The sequence below is a fragment of the Leptodactylus fuscus genome, chromosome 5 (assembly GCF_031893055.1).
Source record: "Leptodactylus fuscus isolate aLepFus1 chromosome 5, aLepFus1.hap2, whole genome shotgun sequence".
Lineage (NCBI taxonomy): Eukaryota > Metazoa > Chordata > Amphibia > Anura > Leptodactylidae > Leptodactylus > Leptodactylus fuscus.
Window position 1 is genome coordinate 195,120,321 of NC_134269.1, and position 20,924 is coordinate 195,141,244.

General features: G+C 41.6%; 1 protein-coding gene across 2 annotated transcripts in view; it reads right to left on the bottom strand.

Annotated features, from left to right (window-relative positions):
• Positions 1 to 20,924, bottom strand: part of FGF1 (fibroblast growth factor 1) — a 75,394-nt gene that overhangs the window by 41,396 nt on the left and 13,074 nt on the right. The gene's annotated exons all lie outside the window — the stretch shown is intronic.

Below are 20,924 nucleotides of genomic sequence, written 5' to 3' on the forward strand. Positions count from 1 at the left end.
GCAGTTTCACAGATACGGTGGAACACTCCCCTGCACCCCCACCCCAGGAGCTGCAGCACACAGAGGACACCCACCCCCAAAGCCCGCCTACCGGTTGCTCTTATTAACCGGTGAGGGGCCAGAGCGACGAGGAAACCTCCTTCCGGGTGTGTTCTGCGCCCTCGTCATTTGCTTCTTCCTGGGCTGCACACACTTCTGAGGCAGAAGACCAAGCGCAGAAGCCGGTGCCACTCACCCGGAGGAGGCAACTTCTACGTCGGGCGCCTCAACCCCCTACACCATCCACCCAGGAGAAGACTGGAAGGACCCCCCAGATAGAGGACAGACAGTTGGAGGTGGAGCGTGAAACTGTGTCCTTTATCCGGAGGGTCAACAGCCAGGACCACGCCAACTACTTTGGGAATGATGTGGCAGTTATCTGCCGCCGGTTGCCACCTCACAGACAGCAAGATTTCAAGGCGTATGTCCATTCTGTGGCAGCAGATGTCCAGTCTGCTCCTGAGCTGCCAGAAGTGGCATATCTGATATCCCAGTTCCGGCAGCTGTGTGCCCGTGGCTCAGCCACTTTGTGTACAGGCAGAGAATCACAAAACTCGGCCTCGACGCCAACCCAGCCACTGCTTTTTAGCCTCCAACCACCATTTCCCACATCTCCTGCTTCCCATGTTGAGGGCACTCCTCTTCCCGGCCATTCCTGACTTCCCTTTTGAATCCCGATGATTATCCCTCTTCTTCTTAACTTCAAGTCCCCAGCACTTTTGTCATAATAAAGTTTTGAAAAATGTTTTTTTTTTTTTTTTTTATTTGTTGGGGTTCGAACTTGAAAGGCAACATTTAATTTATTTTGGAGGGCGGGAGGGGGTTGGTTTGTGAATGTTTGTTTGTTTTTTTGGGGGGGAATGTTATTTTGTAATCATTACAAAAAGGCATCTGTCCTCCGGCAGAACCAGCGATAATTGGCCGAATGCTGTACACTGTATACCACGTGGCAAACACACTAAAAATTCATATCCCCTTCCACCTTCCCTGGCGCTTTTTTTGCACCAATAACTGTGCAGGGGAGGTGGGACAGGAACTACGACAACGTAGGCATCAAAAAAATATCGGAAAAAGTAATTGGCTAGCTAAATCAGGTGACCTCCACTTTATACGAATGGTGGATTTCAGATTCGGTTCATATGAGACTGTGAATTACAGTATGTGACTGTGAGACAGGGATAGATGTACAGGCAGGGTTAGCTAGGAATTAGCTTTATTTAGGTAGGAATGTTACTCAAACAGCTCTTTGGGGCTCTATCTCGTGGCATCCCATTATATGCTAGTCGGGATCCCTTTCAGCTTGCGTTATGCGGGAGCTGGCTTTTTCTCATAAGAATGAATTGACCAGTGTTGATTGGCCAAATGCCATACAGTGTACAGCATTCGGCCAATCAACACTGCTTCTGCTAGAGGAGATGGAGTCTAAGATTGGTCCACAGCAGTCTCCATTATGGTCCGATCTCAGGTATAGCAGAGTTGACACAGTGCTGCTACATCTCAGGTATAGCAGAGTTGACACAGCTCTGCTACATCTCAGGTATAGCAGAGTTGACACAGCTCTGCTACATCTCAGGTATAGCAGAGTTGACACTGTGCTGCTACATCTCAGGTATAGCAGAGTTGACACCGTGCTGCTACATCTCAGGTATAGCAGAGTTGACACAGCGCTGCTACATCTCAGGTATAGCAGAGTTGACACAGCTCTGGTACATCTCAGGTATAGCAGAGTTGACACAGCGCTGCTACATCTCAGGTATAGCAGAAGTGAGCGGGAGCTGACTTTTTCCCATAGGAATGCATTGACCAGTGTTGATTGGCTGAATGACATACAATGTACAACATTTGGACAATCAACGCTGGTTCTGCAGGAAGCTCATCTGTGAGGAGGCGGAGTCTAAGATCAGTCCACAGCAGTCTCCATTATGGTCCGATCTCAGGTATAGCGGAGAACCAGAACCAGCGTTGATTGTTCGAATGCTGATCTTCCAGATATACAGTATATTACTGACTTCTTGGCGTGTATCCAATAACATTTTGCCTGACCATACACACCAGGGTCTCTCTGATCCCGGTCAAGCTGCTATTTCCGGTGAATCTATCTATCTTCAGGGCTGGGTTGATATACTGAGCTCCTGTGACAGACTCCTTTTAAATCATTATCTACTTTTCAAACTTTTTTTTTAAAAAAAACTTGTGATGTAACTTTTAAAAATGTCGCTATGGATTTCAGTCACATTCTGTATCAGCAACCAAATTGCATTTTTATAGCATGTAACACTGTAATGCAAAATGCAACTTTATTTCAGTGAAACAAAACAAATGAAAAAAAAATATACTACTTACAGAAGGCAAAAAAGACAAATAATGTGCAATATAAAAATCTTTAGAAATCTCAATTTTTATTTTAAGAAATATAATATAAATAGGCATGTCCCTCCCACATATATAATAATGTAATGTATAATACATAATGTATAATAAGAAACAATCAGTATGAACTGGAATATCACATATAGCAAGTATTATTATCCAAATACTTCTAAGTCTTTACATAACCAATTTGTACCACAAGGTGGCAGTGTCTTACCAAACAGTCAAATTTAAAGAGGAAGGAGACTGTCACTAGTGGGCTAAAAAACTAATTCTAAAACGTATTTATTTTTGCAAAAGGGATAAAATACACATATATGGTATTGACCCAATTATGATGACCTTCCTAATAATATTAAATTTTTATATTGATGGCTCGTTCATTAGGATTGTTCATTAATATCAGATCAGTGCAGGTCCAGCAACTGCCATACCTCACAGATCAGACTTTCCTTAGTTACTAACATCACATCTATCAGTCATGTGTTAAAGGGGTGATCACTTTCAGACCAATATTGACAAACAAATGTACAATAAAAAGATATACACATTTCCAATATACTTTCTGTATCAATCCCTCCCGTTTTTCTAGATTTCAGCTTGCTGACATTCATTCTGTTACTTCTAGAGGATAAAACTCTGACCATGGTCATGTGATTTACGGTCCATGGTCATGTGATGAGGACACAGGTGCCGCTTGTTAGGTCTAGTTCACACGGGGGGCAAGGAGGCGGATTTTGACAGCGGATTTCGCCTCAAAATCCGCCTCCATACAATGGTGGTCCATGCCTCTAGCAGAAAAAAGAAGCCAGCTGCCCTTGCTTCAGGCGGCGGCAGCAACCTCCGGATTTGGCCCATTCATTTGAGCCAACTCCGGAAGGGGAATCTGCAACCATGGCGGTCGTGGCAGGCGGGTTTTGACTCGAGAGTGACGCGGCTCCCCACCTCACTTTCGGTGCCAAAATCCACCCCACCGCCCCCCGTGTGAACGAGCCCTTAGATTCACAACACAATAATCAGTCCTCTGTGCACCTGTGTGCTCATCACATGACCATGGACCGTAAATCACATGACCATGATCAGACTTCTATCCACTAGAAGTAACAGGATGAATGACAGCAGCAGAGATCTAGAAAACCATGAGGAATTGATACAGAAAGTATATTGGATAATTGTATATCTTTTTATTGTACATTTGTTTGTCAATATTTGTGTAAAAGTGGCCAACCCCTTTAATTCTGCAGTTCAGTCCTAAGCTTTAGCTATAGAGGTATCGCCTTTGACTTTCTCTAGAAGCCAAGAGTCCCACAGGTCACGCTCAACAAACTAGGACTGTTTTAACTCCTTTGATGCCTGAAAGTCTAGGAGTCGTATATTTTTTACCCTTACTATGCTAAACAAGGCGCCTTATTCTTGTTCGTCGCCTAAGGAAAATGGCCAACTGAACATGTACGTCAGCCATTTTCCTGTGGCCAGTCTGATTTGACCACAGAAAAATGGTGACGGGCATGCACAGTCTCCGTTTTGAAGAAGAAGACGTGTCGGGATAAGGAAGAGTTTGGTGGAGGTGGCAAACATGAAGGCGGCACTGGCTAGTTTTTTCGCAGCACTGGGGACCCTGGTACCATAGCTCTTTACAGTCAGAAGGTTTTTCTGACACTCTGTCAGGAACGCCCTTCTGTACAAGCAACGCCAATAGCGCTGTACTGTGTGAACGAGGAGGGTCCATAGACGAGTATTATCAGGAGGGGAGGGGGCATTCCTCCCTGCTCACACAGTACAGCGCTATTGGCGCTGCTTGTACAGGAGGACGTTCCTGACAGAGTGTCAGAAACGCCCCCCTGACTGTAAAGCGCTGCGGTATCGGCACTGATAGCTCTTCACCCAGGGCACAGATCGGGAAAGCCGACAGTGCGCTGAATTCAGCGCACTGTCGACTTTCCAGCAGTATATAGAACTGCCTGTGCCCCAAACCATGAAAGGTCCTCTTTAATAAATAACCCCCATATAATAAAAAAAAAAAATTAAGGTTTGTAAAATTAGAAAATAAGTCTTACCCACATCTTGTTCACCCTACCATCCCAAACTGATAATTTATGGTATATTTTTGCTTACATTATACAGATACTGTTAGGAGGAGAATCCCTACTTCCTGCCACAGGTAAACCCTCCTAAGGTGGGACACTGAGGATGAAGGAGGGGGGGAGAGTTTATCTGTTGTAGGAAGTATGAATTCTCCTCCTGCTAAATTGTCATTACACTCCATCCATGTTTACAGTATGACAGGGATGACTTTGTAAATAGAAAATAAATAGCTGCAATATTTTAAAAAGCCAAAAAACAGACACATTGTAAAACCATTTTTAGGGCTAGTTCACACGGAGTTTATTGACAGCGGATTTTGACGTGGAATCCGCTTCAAAATCCGCCTACCAAAATGTCTCCCATTGACTTCAATGGGAGCCGCTCGCTTCTTTTTCCGCTAGCTAGTAGATGTGTGTAAAATTTGAAATTGTCTTTAGCCACTATTTGTTCCCATCTAAGCTGAGAGTGCGACACTATGCCCTGCCCCCAGCACTATTTTTGTGATTAGAAAACCACTTGAAGCCAGAGCCCCACGTTGCAAAAACAGAAAAACTGCAAAAGAAAATTCTGCAAAATCGCAAAGAAAAAAACACTGCAGATAAAAAAAAGTGATGCATTTCTGACATGGTTTTTTTCTGCGGAATTTTTTTACTGTTTCCTCGCATCTATTTTACATATCTATAATATAATGAAACACACTAAATCATTTTTGCAGAATATCTGCTTGTCTAGGTCCACGTTATATGCAAAATGGCAGAGAAAATGGTACAAGATACTTTCCTATTTGGACAACTATTTTGTCTTATCATCTGACACATCCGGCATTGACATTTTGATTTCCCTGATCTTATAATGAAACAGAAAAAATATGAAAATAACACTACAGATGTGAACATAGCCTTACAGCTGTCATTTTTAAATCTGGTCACTAGAGGGAGCCAGAACCCAGACTGGAGCCGAGAACTGGATTCAACATTGAAGACGCAATTTTTTTTATACGAAGAAAGCTTATGTGTTTGCTCGACACAACGGGGGAGTTGGAAACTCCTTTTACAATGTTGTTTTCTTAAGTTCCACTCCCATAAGAAAAGTTTATATAGTTTCACCAGATAAATATTTGTCTTCAATCCTTGCATTGCCGTGTATTAGCATCCATTCTGCTTCAATTATACCTATACGGGAACTGCTATCGTTTCTTTAGGTGTAATCGACATAACGCAATTTCCAAAATCAAGCATATTTTTCTGCAATGTGTGGATGGGATTCGCCACGTGGGGCTTCAGCCTTAAAGGGGGACTCTGGGATAAAATAGAAATTAATCCTAAACTAAACCCCCTCTTAGGGGGTCTAATAAATAGAGTAATGTAAAAAAAAAAAAAATATATAAGGAATGAAAAATTCTAATCATTCCCCATTGCCTAGAACACATATAAAATTTTAAAAAATAAAATAATGTGAAACACATACACATTATTCCTATGTCTGAAAACCTTGGTCTGCAAACCTCTAAAAATATTTTTCTCACATGGTGAACACCATAGCGGGAAAAAAAAAAAAAAGAGCCGAAGTGCCGTTTTTTCTCATAAAAATCTCAATAGAAAGCGATCAAAGCAATAAACATTCCCCATTTTATGTAGATAAGTTTGAGTATTACACAATGACAATGGCTTGTAATGCACTTTTCTCGCGCAAAGGATTCAAAGCATAGGGAGAATTGCGATGGGTGGCTGCCATACAGGTGCACATCCCCAACAGCCACTGCAGTCAGTTGTTCATAGAAAACCGGTTTTCTAATAAATATATATTTAGAGTGTGGGATGAAACCCATGAAACCCATGGGGAATATACAAAGTCTATGCAGATGTGTATAGGATTTTGGAGCACAGCCCCCCTTTGATAGTAAAAGCCTGGTACCATAAACAGTCCATTGTAGTCCGTATGATCAAGCGGATAGCCTCAGTCTGGTATTCAGTATGAACTTCTCAACCCTCTCTTTTTTGTGTATATAGGTATATATAATGCTGCAGTCTAAAATAAATAGCAACCAGAGTACACAAAATGACACTTTTCAATGCCAGTCACCTTTATATGGAAGTGTGGCCGTTATTTATAGGTATTGCTGCTAGCTGAGAGCCAGGAAATAATTATCTCAGTACAGAACACAGGATGATGCTGACAGATTGGATTATAAATCTAAATTATCCTTCCGTAACTGGATATTTACCAGAATAGCTGCTCACACAGTAATAAGGAACTATGAAGGTGGTGTTTAAAATACCACATCAATACACCTTCCAAACGTTCTGAAACCTTGCCTGCAATGTTGTCCAGAACCTAACAACAATGCCACATCAATCTGAATTTTTCCATGAAGTCAATGATCCTAGCAAATGACTGCATGAAGTGGGGTCTAGCAATGGTGTATGGCTGCCGGTAACAGGGAGTATAACTGAGGTCCTCTATGTCACTGCTATAACCTGATAAGCAGCTATGGGTGGAGACCCACTTTATACAAAATAATGGCATTCATAAGAGTCATCAGGTAGTCAATACCATAGTCAAGCGCCAAGTCTAGTAAACTTTACTTTACTTTTCTGGTTCTATACATACAGAAGCACCAAAATAGATTGGCAATACAAATATAAGAAAGACTCAGCTCCTTCCTCACTGCAGGTGAGTTACAGCGCTTCTACTCCACCACTAAACTGCCGCTACATTCCTGTGGATTGGAGTCATGTCTGCTTTTGAAGAAAACAACAAATGTGTTGATTTACCAATAGAGGGGATTATTTCCTGTTTAAAAAATGAAAATTTAATACCTGCACGGATTTACAAAGCGTCCCTGTAACAAATCGCTTCATGGCTGGTTCCCATTAAAGGGATTATGCAACGAAAAGTATTTATCCTGTATAAATAGAATAAAGGATACATATCTGATCAGAAGGGGTTTAACTGCCTATACCCCACTGATCCCAAGAATGGACGATCTTTTCCGTCTGCTGTTCATTCAGCCTAAGGCCGGGTTCACACGGAGTTACGTGCCGCGAGATTTGGCACGTAGACGCCGCGTGACCCTTTGCGTGCCGTACACGCTCCCATTCATTTCAATGGGAGCGGGGAGCGTATGCGCCGCGCTAGTTTGCGGCCGTGCATTTATTCACGGCCGCAAACTAGCGCGGCGCATACGCTCCCCGCTCCCATTGAAATGAATGGGAGCGTGTACGGCACGCAAAGGGTCACGCGGCGTCTACGTGCCAAATCTCGCGGCACGTAACTCCGTGTGAACCCGGCCTAACTACAGCCATACTGAACATAGGAGTTAATGGTGGTGAAAACATAGAAGTTACTGGAGTGCCAAAGATAGCTAAAGTAAAGCACTTGGCTATCTCTGGTATGCTCCTTCAGTTCAGTGAGAGCTCCAGAGATACAGAGTACTGTATGTCAGCTATCTCTGGCACTTTGTAAGCTTGATCTGTAAACAATACAAGGAGAGACTTGGAGGTTTTGACCAGATGAAGCTTAAGGTCTGACCGAAGCATTGCATATTGATCTGCATCTCAAACATTGTACTGATATTCATCTCATGATATGGCGTTGTGATATGAAACCCTGAAAAACATTTATATTTTGGAAAAAATAAAAATAAATATAATACACTATTTGCTAAAGCACTTAAGGTGTGTGCTATGTCTTCATTGCTGTACAAGACTGTAAACAAGGTGTGTAACTCTGTGTCCAAGACATGACTACGCAAAGACTTTTATTCATTGAAGACTAGGGTTGAGCAATCGGGATCGGAAAAGATTGGATTCCGATCGGCAATCGAGTAAATTTCACAATCGCTATCGGAATTCCGATCCCAATCTTTTTAGGCGGGAGCGAGGTTGGAGGTTATTTCCCACAATGCTTGGCCAGTAGCAATGTTAGCTAGGTCCCATAGGAAAGAATGGATGCAGCCGGTACACAGCCTGTGCCGGCGTCCGGTCGCTTAACCCCCTGCACGCCGGCTGCGACCATTCATTCTAATGGGAGACTAACTAACATCTCTAGTGATGCACTCACATCTCCCTGCCTTGTACCCGCCCACACTCTCCTAAGCCACAAGCCCCGCCTTCTTCCTAGGTCTGTAACACTAACCTGAGGGACAGCGAGGCGAGAAGAGGAGGGAGAACAGTGGGGACCTGGCCAGTGGCAGCAGATCTGTGCAGGTAAGTGGACACCAGGGGGGACTAAGTAGCCAGAGGATTTTTTTTTAATCACTACACAGCGTGGAGTCTAACAATTAAAGCGTTCAATTTTTAGACTCCATGCTGTATAGTGAATAGGATCGTTTTTAAAATCTGATCTTCAATTATTGAAAAAATCCCATTGACTTGCAATGGGAACAGAATTGGTATCGGGATCGGGTTTGAATGGAAAATGATCAGAAATCGGATTGTAAAAACGATCCTGAAATCTTAGGATCAGCTCAACCCTACTGAAGACCCATAGTAGTGTGTGCAATGCACATGAACTTTTTTATAATGTCCACAAGGAAATATTACAGCATGGTCTACTTTAGTCCATATTGTTTACAACAGTGCTGAAAATCACTGGGAAGAATCCATCTATTCCAGCTAGGAGTTGGTTGGTAGACTTATTAGAGGATAGATATGAACTCAAGTGGCTTCTTAAGTAAATAAGAATATAGGATTCTGTTATGTACATACCATAGTCTTCACAAAACACACTGCAACCAACAATCCAACAAAGAGAATGAAATTCTGGATATAATTACATCTCATTAAATGTCTGGTAGGGTTTTACCACTAGCAATAATATACTTATATGGCTGTAACCTTATCATCAACACCTACATATTGAGCTGTAAATAAAAGTGCCAAAAATGTATTTTAATACGCAATGTATACTTGGAAGAATTAAATATTTCGTCCAATTTTACAAACATTTGACAAGCACCAAGCCACAGTAATAATAAAGTCAATGTATTCAGTGGTAACAGACAGGTACAAACATAGATGAAAGGGGACAGAAATAGGCACAGAAATGGGGAAAGCAGGATGGGGAGTTTGTGTAGGCTCAGTAGAGTTAGATAAAGTGTTGCAAAGTGATCATTGATATTCTTAACTTCTCAGATTAAGGGTTATAAAGGCAAGTGTCAATGGCCCAAGCATTGAAACAGATTCGTGAAACTATGGAGTGACAGAAGATAGGGCTTGCCATTCCTAGTATTCTTCCTTCACCACATTCACCACAACCTCTTAATTCAGGCACACAATTGGGAGGTCCTATATGCCTAAATTGAAATCTATGGCAGCCAGGGGATGTCACAAATTTCGATTATAACTTGCCCATTTTTTGGCATGAATTATAGTAATCGTGGTTAGTCAGGGCATCCCCACTTGCAGAGTTCCAAACTTCCTCTTGCAAGAACATCAGCACAAAAATGTGCACTAGGAGCTTTGTGGTATGGATTTCCATGGCCAAGCAGCTGCTTGCAGACCTTTGCCTTGTGTCAGATACAGTGACATGGAGTGACAAATCACAAATTCTCAGACTGGCAGTCTGATGCATTAGCCTGGGTTTGGCAAAGGCCAGGAGAATGACCAACTGTGAAGTTTGGTAGAGGACGGATATTACTGTGTGGCTGTGTCTCAAGAGCCTTAGTTCAAGTTAAAGAAAATCTTAATGCTTCAGTCTACTAAGATATTTTGGAACATGGGTTCCAACTTTGTTGGAACAGTCTGAGGAAAGTTCTTTTTGGTTCCAACATGGCCATGCCCCAGTGCACAAAGCAAAATCCATAAAGGCATGGTTAGGTGAGTTTGGTGTAGAAAACCTTGACTGGCCCACACAAAGCCCTGACCTCAACCTCACTGACCATCTTTGGGACAAACATAAGGGAGTCAGATCCTCTCATCCAGCATCAGTGTCTGACCTCAAAAATGCTCTTCTGGATGGTTGGATGAGTTTGATGTGGAAGAACTGGAATGCCCAGCACAGAGCTCTGACCTCAGCTCCATCCAACACCTAACTAACTGGATAACTTTTTCTCTACTAATTTCAGTTTCAAAATAGGTGTTGTCAATGGGGTCTGCAGGGCTCCGTCTGTAACCATTTTTTTAGCAGTCCAGCTCTCCATCATTTGGGTCCCCCAACAGACCCTAATGAAGGAGAGTCCAGTGCTTGTGTGAACCAAGTGTCAGAAAGAATCTCAGCTGATGTACACCTCCAATGTTAACTTAGGTTTACCACATAATAAACATTTTACGAGTTTCACAAATAAATATGTACACAATGAATAACAGATAGAAAATGCATAAATAAGACTGTATTATTCTACACAAGCAGCCATATGATGTAATTCTAAACTAAGATGCTGCAGTCTTTAATCTCTCCCAGTTCCTTAGTGTCCTATTAAAAGCATGAGTCATCCAGACAGAAGCAGCCAGCTTCACCTGCACTTGTAATGGAAAAATCTCACAGTCCTCCCAATTGTTCAGATTTGCTGCACCCACATTAGGGCTATTTCCACACAGGACAACCCCAGAAGATTAGTTGCAGGTTTCTGTGAATGCGTTTTCACAGAAAATAAAAACATAAAAACGGAATGGATTGAAAGCTATATGATTTTATGCTGCATATAGATGAGATCTTGGGAAATTTCATCTACAGTGTTACTATTGTTTGCAATGCAATGGTTAAAAGCTGCACCAAAAATCTGCAGCCTGTGGGTGAGAGTATGAGGGGTTAGTGGCTAATCCGATGAACTACCCCTCATGTGGTCCAACAAATCTGCTGCAATTCTTCAATGTTCTTGTAAGAGCGCACATACATAAATTCATATATGGAATGATTAACCCTTTCCCAATATCCAACATATTATTATGCAAGGTGATTAAATATTACATTTATTAATATAGTATTATACAGCAGAGCCCTGATGACAATGCCCACTGATATCAGGCATTAACCCTCTTGATGACCTAAAGCACCATTTTGGCTTTGATCACCGTCCATTTACGTGACAGGAGTCTATTGAAGACTCACAGGGTTCTCATAAACAGACTTCTATTACATGACGTTGTATGAAATACCAGCGATTGGTATGGCATATTGTAGAGTACTTCAGTATTAAACCTTGAGCACACAGGCTTCATTACCATGGATGGGCCATTCAGCTAGGCACTGCCATCCACAACCTGATTAATAACATATGTATTCCTTTATTTGCCACCATGGTGCTTACCATTACTTTTTTTTCTCAGGCCCTTATACAATCTCCACTGGTATATTGGTGAGACGAAAACTAGACAGTAACTTTGGTTATGTGACAGTACAGGGGTTGCCGTCCTATCTCCTCTTCCCACCCTTCCTGGGTTTCAGCAGCAGGACCTGCAATATACTCTGTGTTTCTTTTAAATTGTACAGCTAATAGACTTGACAGGCTGATCAGGAGGGCCAGCTCTGTCCTGGGGAGCCCCTTGGACCCAGTACAGGTGGTGGGTGACAGAAGGATACTGTCCGTGGTGACCTCCATGCGGGAGAACAAATCCCACCCCATGTATGGGACCTTGATGGTACTTGGCAGCACTGTAAGTGACCGTCTGCTTCATCCCAAGCATGAGAAGGAGTGCTATCACAAGTCCTTCCAACCGCGACTAGGCTGTATAATCTACATCCAAGCGAAGATCACTCCGCACAGAGAACTAATGATTATGAAGTCTTCCTTCTTTCTTCTTCTGTTCCTTAGCTGCTATGGACTCCTAGTATATCTTCTCTTCTCAGCATATGTGTGTCTACTTCTGTAATACCGTATATTACTGTGTATTATCCCTGTATCTGTATTACTATGCTGCCTTAACATGCTGAAATTTCCCCACTGTGGGACTATTAAAGGATTATCTTATCTTATTCAGAGATAGCAGAAGCACTGATAAAGCACTGTTCTAGCATTTATTATGGTCCAGTGACTGAAAGCCTTTGGCAGAAAGAGAATAGAATACAGATGACCTGGAACATGCAGAGTCATCAGCCCAACCAGAGAGGTGGACTAAACCCTAGACAATGTGGACACTGTGGAGCATAATGGGCAGTATCTGGCAAAGTACATATTTAGGCAAACGTGCTATGCACTCGGTCATAAAAAAAGGACTTTTTTTTTCAGCCAAGTGTACACCCAAGGGTGACCCGTTTTCACAGATCCTTCATAGACTTCAGTTGAGCCTCAGCCTTGCAGTGTAAAAAACATTCAGTATGGTCTGTTGCAGTTCTGGCAAGGTAACATTGATATGTTGCCAAAATGTTTAAATTGTAATTGTCTACAAATATAAATGTGGTTATGTCCATGGAAAACCCCTTTAAGTTCTTCGTCATCCTGCAAAACAATGCTTTCTCCTTCTAGGAACAATTTTTCTAGGCACCTGAGAGTGTAAGGTGGAAAGGAGCTCGCTTCAAACTTTGTTGAAGTGAAATAGGTATTGGCCCTAACCCTGGCTTTGAAACGTAGAGCTCCTGCATAAAGTGAGGTTGTGTGATACAGAGCAGAGGGCATATCGTATGCCATAGTATCATGCCTACACTGGCATCAAATTATGGAGATATTCTCTAGTAGAAGGATTGCATCAAGAGGAAACTACCTCACAATATGTCATGCAATGAGCATAACGTGAATCATATTTCTGTCGAATCCATATGGAACCCACAATATATGGAACACACATAGAGAAATACAAAGGAGCCCATACACTTCCATGAATGCTGTAATATATTTGCTGGCGTGATGGAGACATCCATATGTGTATAGAAACATAAGTGCAACACGGTGACTCAGTGGTTAGCACTGCAGTGCTGGAGTCCTGGGTTCAAATCCCGCCAGGAACAACATCTGCAAGGAGTTTGTATGTTCTCTCTGTGTTTGCGTGGATTTCCTCCCATTATACAAAGATATACTGATAGGGAAAAAAATGTACATTGTGGTCCCTATATGGGGCTCACAATCTACATTTAAAAAGAAACATAAGTACCCTTCCTATGTACAGCAATAGCAATAAAAAATACTATGTACAAATTTTTTCATGTCATTCACATTTATACCCTTTCAGTTTATTTAGAAAATGTTCTAATAGCAGCAAAGCCCCCTAAGGCCGGGGCCACATGTTTGGAACACTCGGGGTTTCCCTATAGGAATAATTGAAGCAGAAAGTCTGCACAGAAAACCTTTGCAAACTTTCTGTAAAAAGCAGTTTTTCAGCAGAGCTTTTTTGCTGCGGGATGCTACATGGAGCCTTAACCTAAAACTGCTTCCTATCAATAATTACAAAAATATGTTTTTTTTTATTTCTACTTCTTTAAAATAACTTTATAATGTGTTTTATATTTGCTGGTTGCATACTGGATTTCAATTTATTATAATGCCATTTTCAACTACACTACGAGCCTTTACGCGTCTTAGTATTAATTGGTATGTTAAATATTCACTTTTCTCTGCCTTATATCACATTCCTCACCTCCAATAGCCCTTTTGTTTTCATACAGGGCTGTATTGCTGCCTTCACAGGCACTAGATGCTTTGATCTTGACTAGGTGCAGACTGGTCACAACAATCAAGCGACTAGTATGTCAGTTTTAAAATCCTAATCCTATACCTTCCTATTCTTACCTTCAGGGGCTGCAAGGCTATCGCCTTAGGGAGCCTGCACACGGAGTTACGCTCCGATCATTCTGAACTTAAAACTCATTCAGAATGAGCGCGTAAAAACCAGATCCCATTGATTTCTATGGGTGCCGATATACGCTCGTATCACTTTGAAAGCAATAGGGAAAAAACCCTCCCATTGATTTCAATGGGGAGTGCGCGTATGCCGGCACCCATAGAAATCAATGGGATCTGGTTTTTACGCACTCATTCTGAACGAGTTTTACGTTCAGAATGAGCGGAGCGAAACTCCGTGTGCAGGCTCCCTAAGTTTGCTATACAGCAAAATGCTCCAAAATCATGTTGTAACATTTTGGCTCAAAGTTATCCATCTCCAAAGATATACTGGTAAGGAATGTAGTTTGTGAGCCCTATATGGGATAGTGATTGACAATGTCTGTAGAGTGCTGCGGAATATGTTGGCGCTATACAAGTAAGATGAATAATAATAATCCAACAAAAAGGTGGTATAAATGAGACTAGACATTCTATATATCAGCCAGGATCAGCCCTTGTAATAGATATGGTTTATTTTTAGGCTGTCTATCTACATTAGTAAATCTGGGTCTGTATGATAAAGATGGCATACTAGTGTAATGCTTAGTTCACATCTGTGTTGGTATTCCGTCCGGGGGAGTCCGCATGGGGACCCCCCGAACGGAATAACAAACGCAATTGCAAGCGGTGTGCAGTAAAAGCACACAGACTCCATAGACTATAATGAGGTCCGTGTGCTTGCCGCGTGATGCCTGCATGAATCATGCGGACAGGAAAGTAGATTGTGAACTACTCTCCTGTCCGCATGATCCCTGCAGAGATCTGGCGGCAAGCACATAGACCCCATTATAGTCCATGGGGTCCAAGTGCTTTCACTGGCACACTGCTTGCAGTTGTATTCACTATTCCGTTCGGGGGGATTCTCATGCTGACTCCCCCAGACGGAATACCAACGCATATGTGCCTTAGGCTTACATTTAAAAAAAAGTCTCAAGTAACCATTATGTTTGTTGTTTTAGGCATAATTACTTATAGTTGTTACTCTTATTTTGCCTTCAGCAGAAAAAGAAAACATATATTATGTTCCTTAACTTATTTTGGGAATTTTGCTATTTTGGTTTTAACATTTTTGTCTCTAAAAATTACACCTTCTTCAGAAAAAAGAAACAAAACCACAAACACCCTCACAGTTCTGAAATGCCTTCTAACAAGTGAAAGGTGTCAGATTGGTCATAAAAGTAACTACAGTGTTTTCTGCTAGCCTTGAAGGTGCCAGCTTGCAAGTGTTTAAGTTTTTATGAGCTTTACCTATACATTCCAAGCAACCAAAACTCATACTTGCCATAGCAGGTCAGCAACATTGCTGTAGACGATGTCCAGTTTTGCTCCATGTTTTTTGGCTTCATAGTAAAAACACTACATGCACTGGAATCTTTACAAATCTTAAAAGCTATTTAAATGGACTATATAATAAATTTAGTGCAAAGTTTTCTGCAGGTTGCCATATCTAAGGGGGTATTCACACGATGTAACGCGGCGTTGATTGTGACACATAAACTCGTGTCAGAATCAGTGCTGCAAAACAGAATCTCATTGACTTCAGTGGGTTCCATTTAGTGCGCGTAACACTTTGAAATCAATGGGTTAAAAAGCCTCCCATTGATTTCAATGTGTTACGCGTGCTAAACGGAACACATTGAAGTCAATGGGATTCTGTTTGGCAGCGCTGATTCTGACACGAGTTTATGTGTCAGAATCAATGCTGCATTACATCATGTGAATGCACCCTAAGGATAAAAGTTAGAGAAATGTACTGTATATTTGCAACACTGCATAACTCAGAAGACCAGCAATGAATTTATGCCATCCCGTTTAGATGGCCCCTTTTGGCTACGCTCCCACATTCAGGACTAGATTAGGCTATTGTTTTGCCAACTATCTTAAGCGGTTGGGTACGGCTTTAAAGAAGGCAACACCGAATGCTTTATTAATTTTATTATATGAAGAATCAGTGGTGACATAAAAATAATAGAAGATAGTGTGATATTGGGCACTCTTTTGTATCATACAAGTTATAAAGATTAATATACAAAGATTAAGAAACAGAATCATTTCCAAGAGCTTACATCATCATCTGCCTGGAAAAGAAAATCAACCGTGGAAGTGACAGGCGAAGGCAGAGAATCATCACCACAACGTTACATTGCACATCTATATACAGGTCAAAGGTTCACCAGGAATTATAAGCATCATCTATCTGGCATCAGCTGGGAGAAGTGGGCCAGCGAAGATAGAGAGAATTCCTGGGACCAACACTGCGTCACGGGCATCCCCTATAGCACGCAGGTCCAGACACTTCTAACTCCGCAGCAAACTTTCTCAGCTTATATTTTATTTGAAAATAAATGCTTACTTAACCCAGTGCTACGCAACCTAACAGATCAGTATTTGTCCAGTATAAGGCCTCCCTCCTCCAAATGGCCAGTTCTTCAGAGGTTAATCTGACACTGGAAAAACCCTTCATCGGAAGTTGAATGCTCCTGGTACTAATCCATGAACACCTGCATTCCCATCAACCAGCGTTATATGGGATTGTGTTCTCATAACAAAATTATACGAGAAACATTGATAAGAGAGCCATGCGTAAAATGTATGTGGTACCATGCACCGTTTCTCATTACCAAGTGTTAGGAATTTAAGTTTACAGAACTTACAGGATAACTGTTACCATCCAATATTCTTAAAAAGAATTCAGGACTAGATTAGAGTATGGTCCGACATTCTGGACTAGAATAGGCTATGCTCCTATATTCAGGATTAGATTAGGGTATTCTCCTACATACAGGACTAGATTAGGCTATGCTCCTACATTCAGGACTAGATTAGGGTATGATCCTACATACAGGACTAGATTAGGGTATGCTCCTACATTGAGGACTAGATTAAGCTATGTTCATACATTCAGGATTAGATTAGGGCATAGTCTGACATTCAGGATTAGATTAGGGTATGCTCCTACATTCAGGACTAGATTAGGCTATGCTCCTACATTCAGGATTAGATTAGGGCATGGTCCGACATTCAGGATTAGATTAGGGTATGCTCCTACATTCAGGACTAGATTAGGGCATGCTCCTACATTCAGGACTAGATTAGGGTATTGTCCGACATTCAGGATTAGATTAGGGCATGCTCATACATTCTGGACTATATTAGGGTATGGTCCGACATTCAGGACTAGATTAGGGCATGCTCATACATTCGGGACTATATTAGGGTATGGTCCGACATTCAGGACTAGATTATCTGGTCTGTACTGTGTAGTGGTGGCACCTGAAACGGCAGCCCCTGCTCCCAGGACTACTTCTGGTCATATACCATTATTTGGCTTCATGATATTCGGGATTGGGATAGGGTGCCTGTAGGTCACGGGGCTAAAAACACAGATCCACAATGGGCTAAGAGGAGACACACTGGGGATCAATGGATAGTTATGAATCCACCAGCGTGGATTGGTCCGTGGATGTTTTATGTTAGTTTGGATTAGTTTATGTTACTAGTAGCAGTTAATACCCAGAGTAACTACACATCTCTGTTTTGTTACGGTAGCAGATCTCCTCAGACCTCAGCTTGGTTCATCTATGAACATGACTTGACACTTGATATTTACTTGCTCTCCTATATGTTTTTACATTTCTTTGTAGCCATACTGTTTGTGACTTTGTCTATTACTGCCTTATATAAGATTTTTTCGCAACAATAATGCTGTTTGTCTGTTTCTGTGCAAAGCTAAAATCTAATTTAAAAATAAAAATATTTGACAAAAAACCCTCATCAAGTCTTCTAACATTTCACTGCCATGTGATTAGACCCATCGATTGGCATTGGGGTTACTCCATTTGTAGATTTACAGACAGATCATCAGCAAAGAAATGAGTGTCAAACTTGGATTTCTGCCACAGACTGTAAAATGCATGTTGGCTTTGCCACAGGCAAAATCTTAAATGTCTCAACATATACACTCACCGGCCACTTTATTAGGTACACCATGCTAGTAACGGGTTGGACCCCCTTTTGCCTTCAGAACTGCCTCAATTCTTCGTGGCATAGATTCAACAAGGTGCTGGAAGCATTCCTCAGAGATTTTGGTCCATATTGACATGATGGCATCACACAGTTGCCGCAGATTTGTCGGCTGCACATCCATGATACGAATCTCCCGTTCCACCACATCCCAAAGATGCTCTATTGGATTGAGATCTGGTGACTGTGGAGGCCATTGGAGTACAGTGAACTCATTGTCATGTTCAAGAAACCAGTCTGAGATGATTCCAGCTTTATGACATGGCGCATTATCCTGCTGAAAGTAGCCATCAAATGTTGGGTACATTGTGGTCATAAAGGGATGGACATGGTCAGCAACAATACTCAGGTAGGCTTTGGCGTTGCAACGATGCTCAATTGGTACCAAGGGGCCCAAAGAGTGCCAAGAAAATATTCCCCACACCATGACACCACCACCACCAGCCTGAACCGTTGATACAAGGCAGGATGGATCCATGCTTTCATGTTGTTGACGCCAAATTCTGACCCTACCATCCGAATGTCGCAGCAGAAATCGAGACTCATCAGACCAGGCAACGTTTTTCCAATCTTCAATTGTCCAATTTCGATGAGCTTGTGCAAATTGTAGCCTCAGTTTCCTGTTCTTAGCTGAAAGGAGTGGCACCCGGTGTGGTCTTCTGCTGCTGTAGCCCATCTGCCTCAAAGTTCGACGTACTGTGCGGCGTTCAGAGATGCTCTTCTGGCTACCTTGGTTGTAACGGGTGGCTATTTGAGTCACTGTTGCCTTTCTATCAGCTCGAACCAGTCTGGCCATTCTCCTCTGACCTCTGGCATCAACAACGCATTTCCGCCCACAGAACTGCCGCTCACTGGATGTTTTTTCTTTTTCGGACCATTCTCTGTAAACCCTAGAGATGGTTGTGCGTGAAAATCCCAGTAGATCAGCAGTTTCTGAAATACTCAGACCAGCCCTTCTGGCACCAACAACCATGCCACGTTCAAAGGCACTTAAATCACCTTTCTTCCACATACTGATGCTCGGTTTGAACTGCAGGAGATTGTCTTGACCATATCTACATGCCTAAATGCACTGAGTTGCCGCCATGTGATTGGCTGATTAGAAATTAAGTGTTAACGAGCAGTTGGACAGGTGTACCTAATAAAGTGGCCGGTGAGTGTATGTATATAGTCCAAACCCTTAATTATTCCTGATGTTTTAATTAATTCTGAGGAAAAATGCTTAGTATCTCATCAGCTTTTATTTTACGCCAGCTTCACACAGTGATAATATGGCCTCATCAAAGTCTACTGTATATAATGGCCACAAGGCCAGAACCTCTTATGGCTCCACTAAATTACATTTACATGACCATGAAACATATACTTGTTATAGGGCAGAACCTCCACAATAAATATGTCATAATGAGCCATTTAATAGTCATGTGAAACTGGTCTTGGAGTTTGTACCCACTAATGCAATATCCATATTCATTTTTCGCACAAGAGACCTCCAGTGGGTGTGAAAGAGATGTCTTCTGGTACATCTGCTGCCAGTATTCATAAAACTAAGAGCCAGTCAAAAAGTTTTCCCTGTGTCTTCCAGTGCTTACATGTGATCAGCAACTCTCTTATGACAAAAAGTTGCTTGTAACCACATTCCAATCTAGTCTTTCTAGTAGGTCAAAAATATCACAAATACAACACTGTGTCAACATGCCACTGGTAGTGCAGTATCACTATTCCATCTATGTTATTATCTACTTATATTACAATGTAGACCTAGCCCAATATCATACCCAATAATGTAAAATAATCTACAGTATGTCCTCAGATCTGCAAAAAAGAATCACATAGGGGCACATTTTATTAATATGGTGGAACTTTTGTACGGTCTAAAACTACAAAACTCAGTTGTACAATAGTTTTAGACATATTTATAAATCTTTTCCAACACGCCTAAATTCTGGCTCACTATCACATGTACCAAATGTTGTCTAGTTTTTCTTCTGCACCAAAAAATGTGTCTCCACTTTTAAACCTCGCCAATCTGGTGCACATATTACAAAAGTGTTGATCCAGTTGTATTTTTCTGTTGTTTCTGGTGCACATTGTTCATAAATACATTGTAAATGCTATGCACCATCAATTTTAGCATACATAGAAACAAAAAATGCGTTCAGATTTTATTGATAAATATGCCCCAAATTATGAAAGGGGTTTTGGAAACAACATTGACTTATATTACGATATTATGGTGAAGTGTCTTTGCTGACTCTGTCAAGTGTGAGTTCATTAATATGTTCATTTCATTTGGTCCTGTTCATTCCTTTCATTAGATGATATTTTATGTCATACAACAATTATAACTAAGAAATATATAAAATCTATAAGAAATGTATACAATCTGAATGTGTCCTAGGAGCTCAGCTATGTCCCCTTCCTGCTATTCACTCTAGTGTCTAGGCTGTAAGACAACTGGCTGGAACAGAAGTCTCATTGCTGTGCCCTGTCTACAGTAGGACAGAAAGGTTGTCAATCCCTGCTCCCATGACTTATCCCCATCCCATCAGTCAATCTATAGATGAAATTGAAGAAGATTAACTCTATGGTATCTTTGCTGTATTTCTACAAGACAGTTTATTCTAAAAGCATGCAAAAAATGCTGTATACT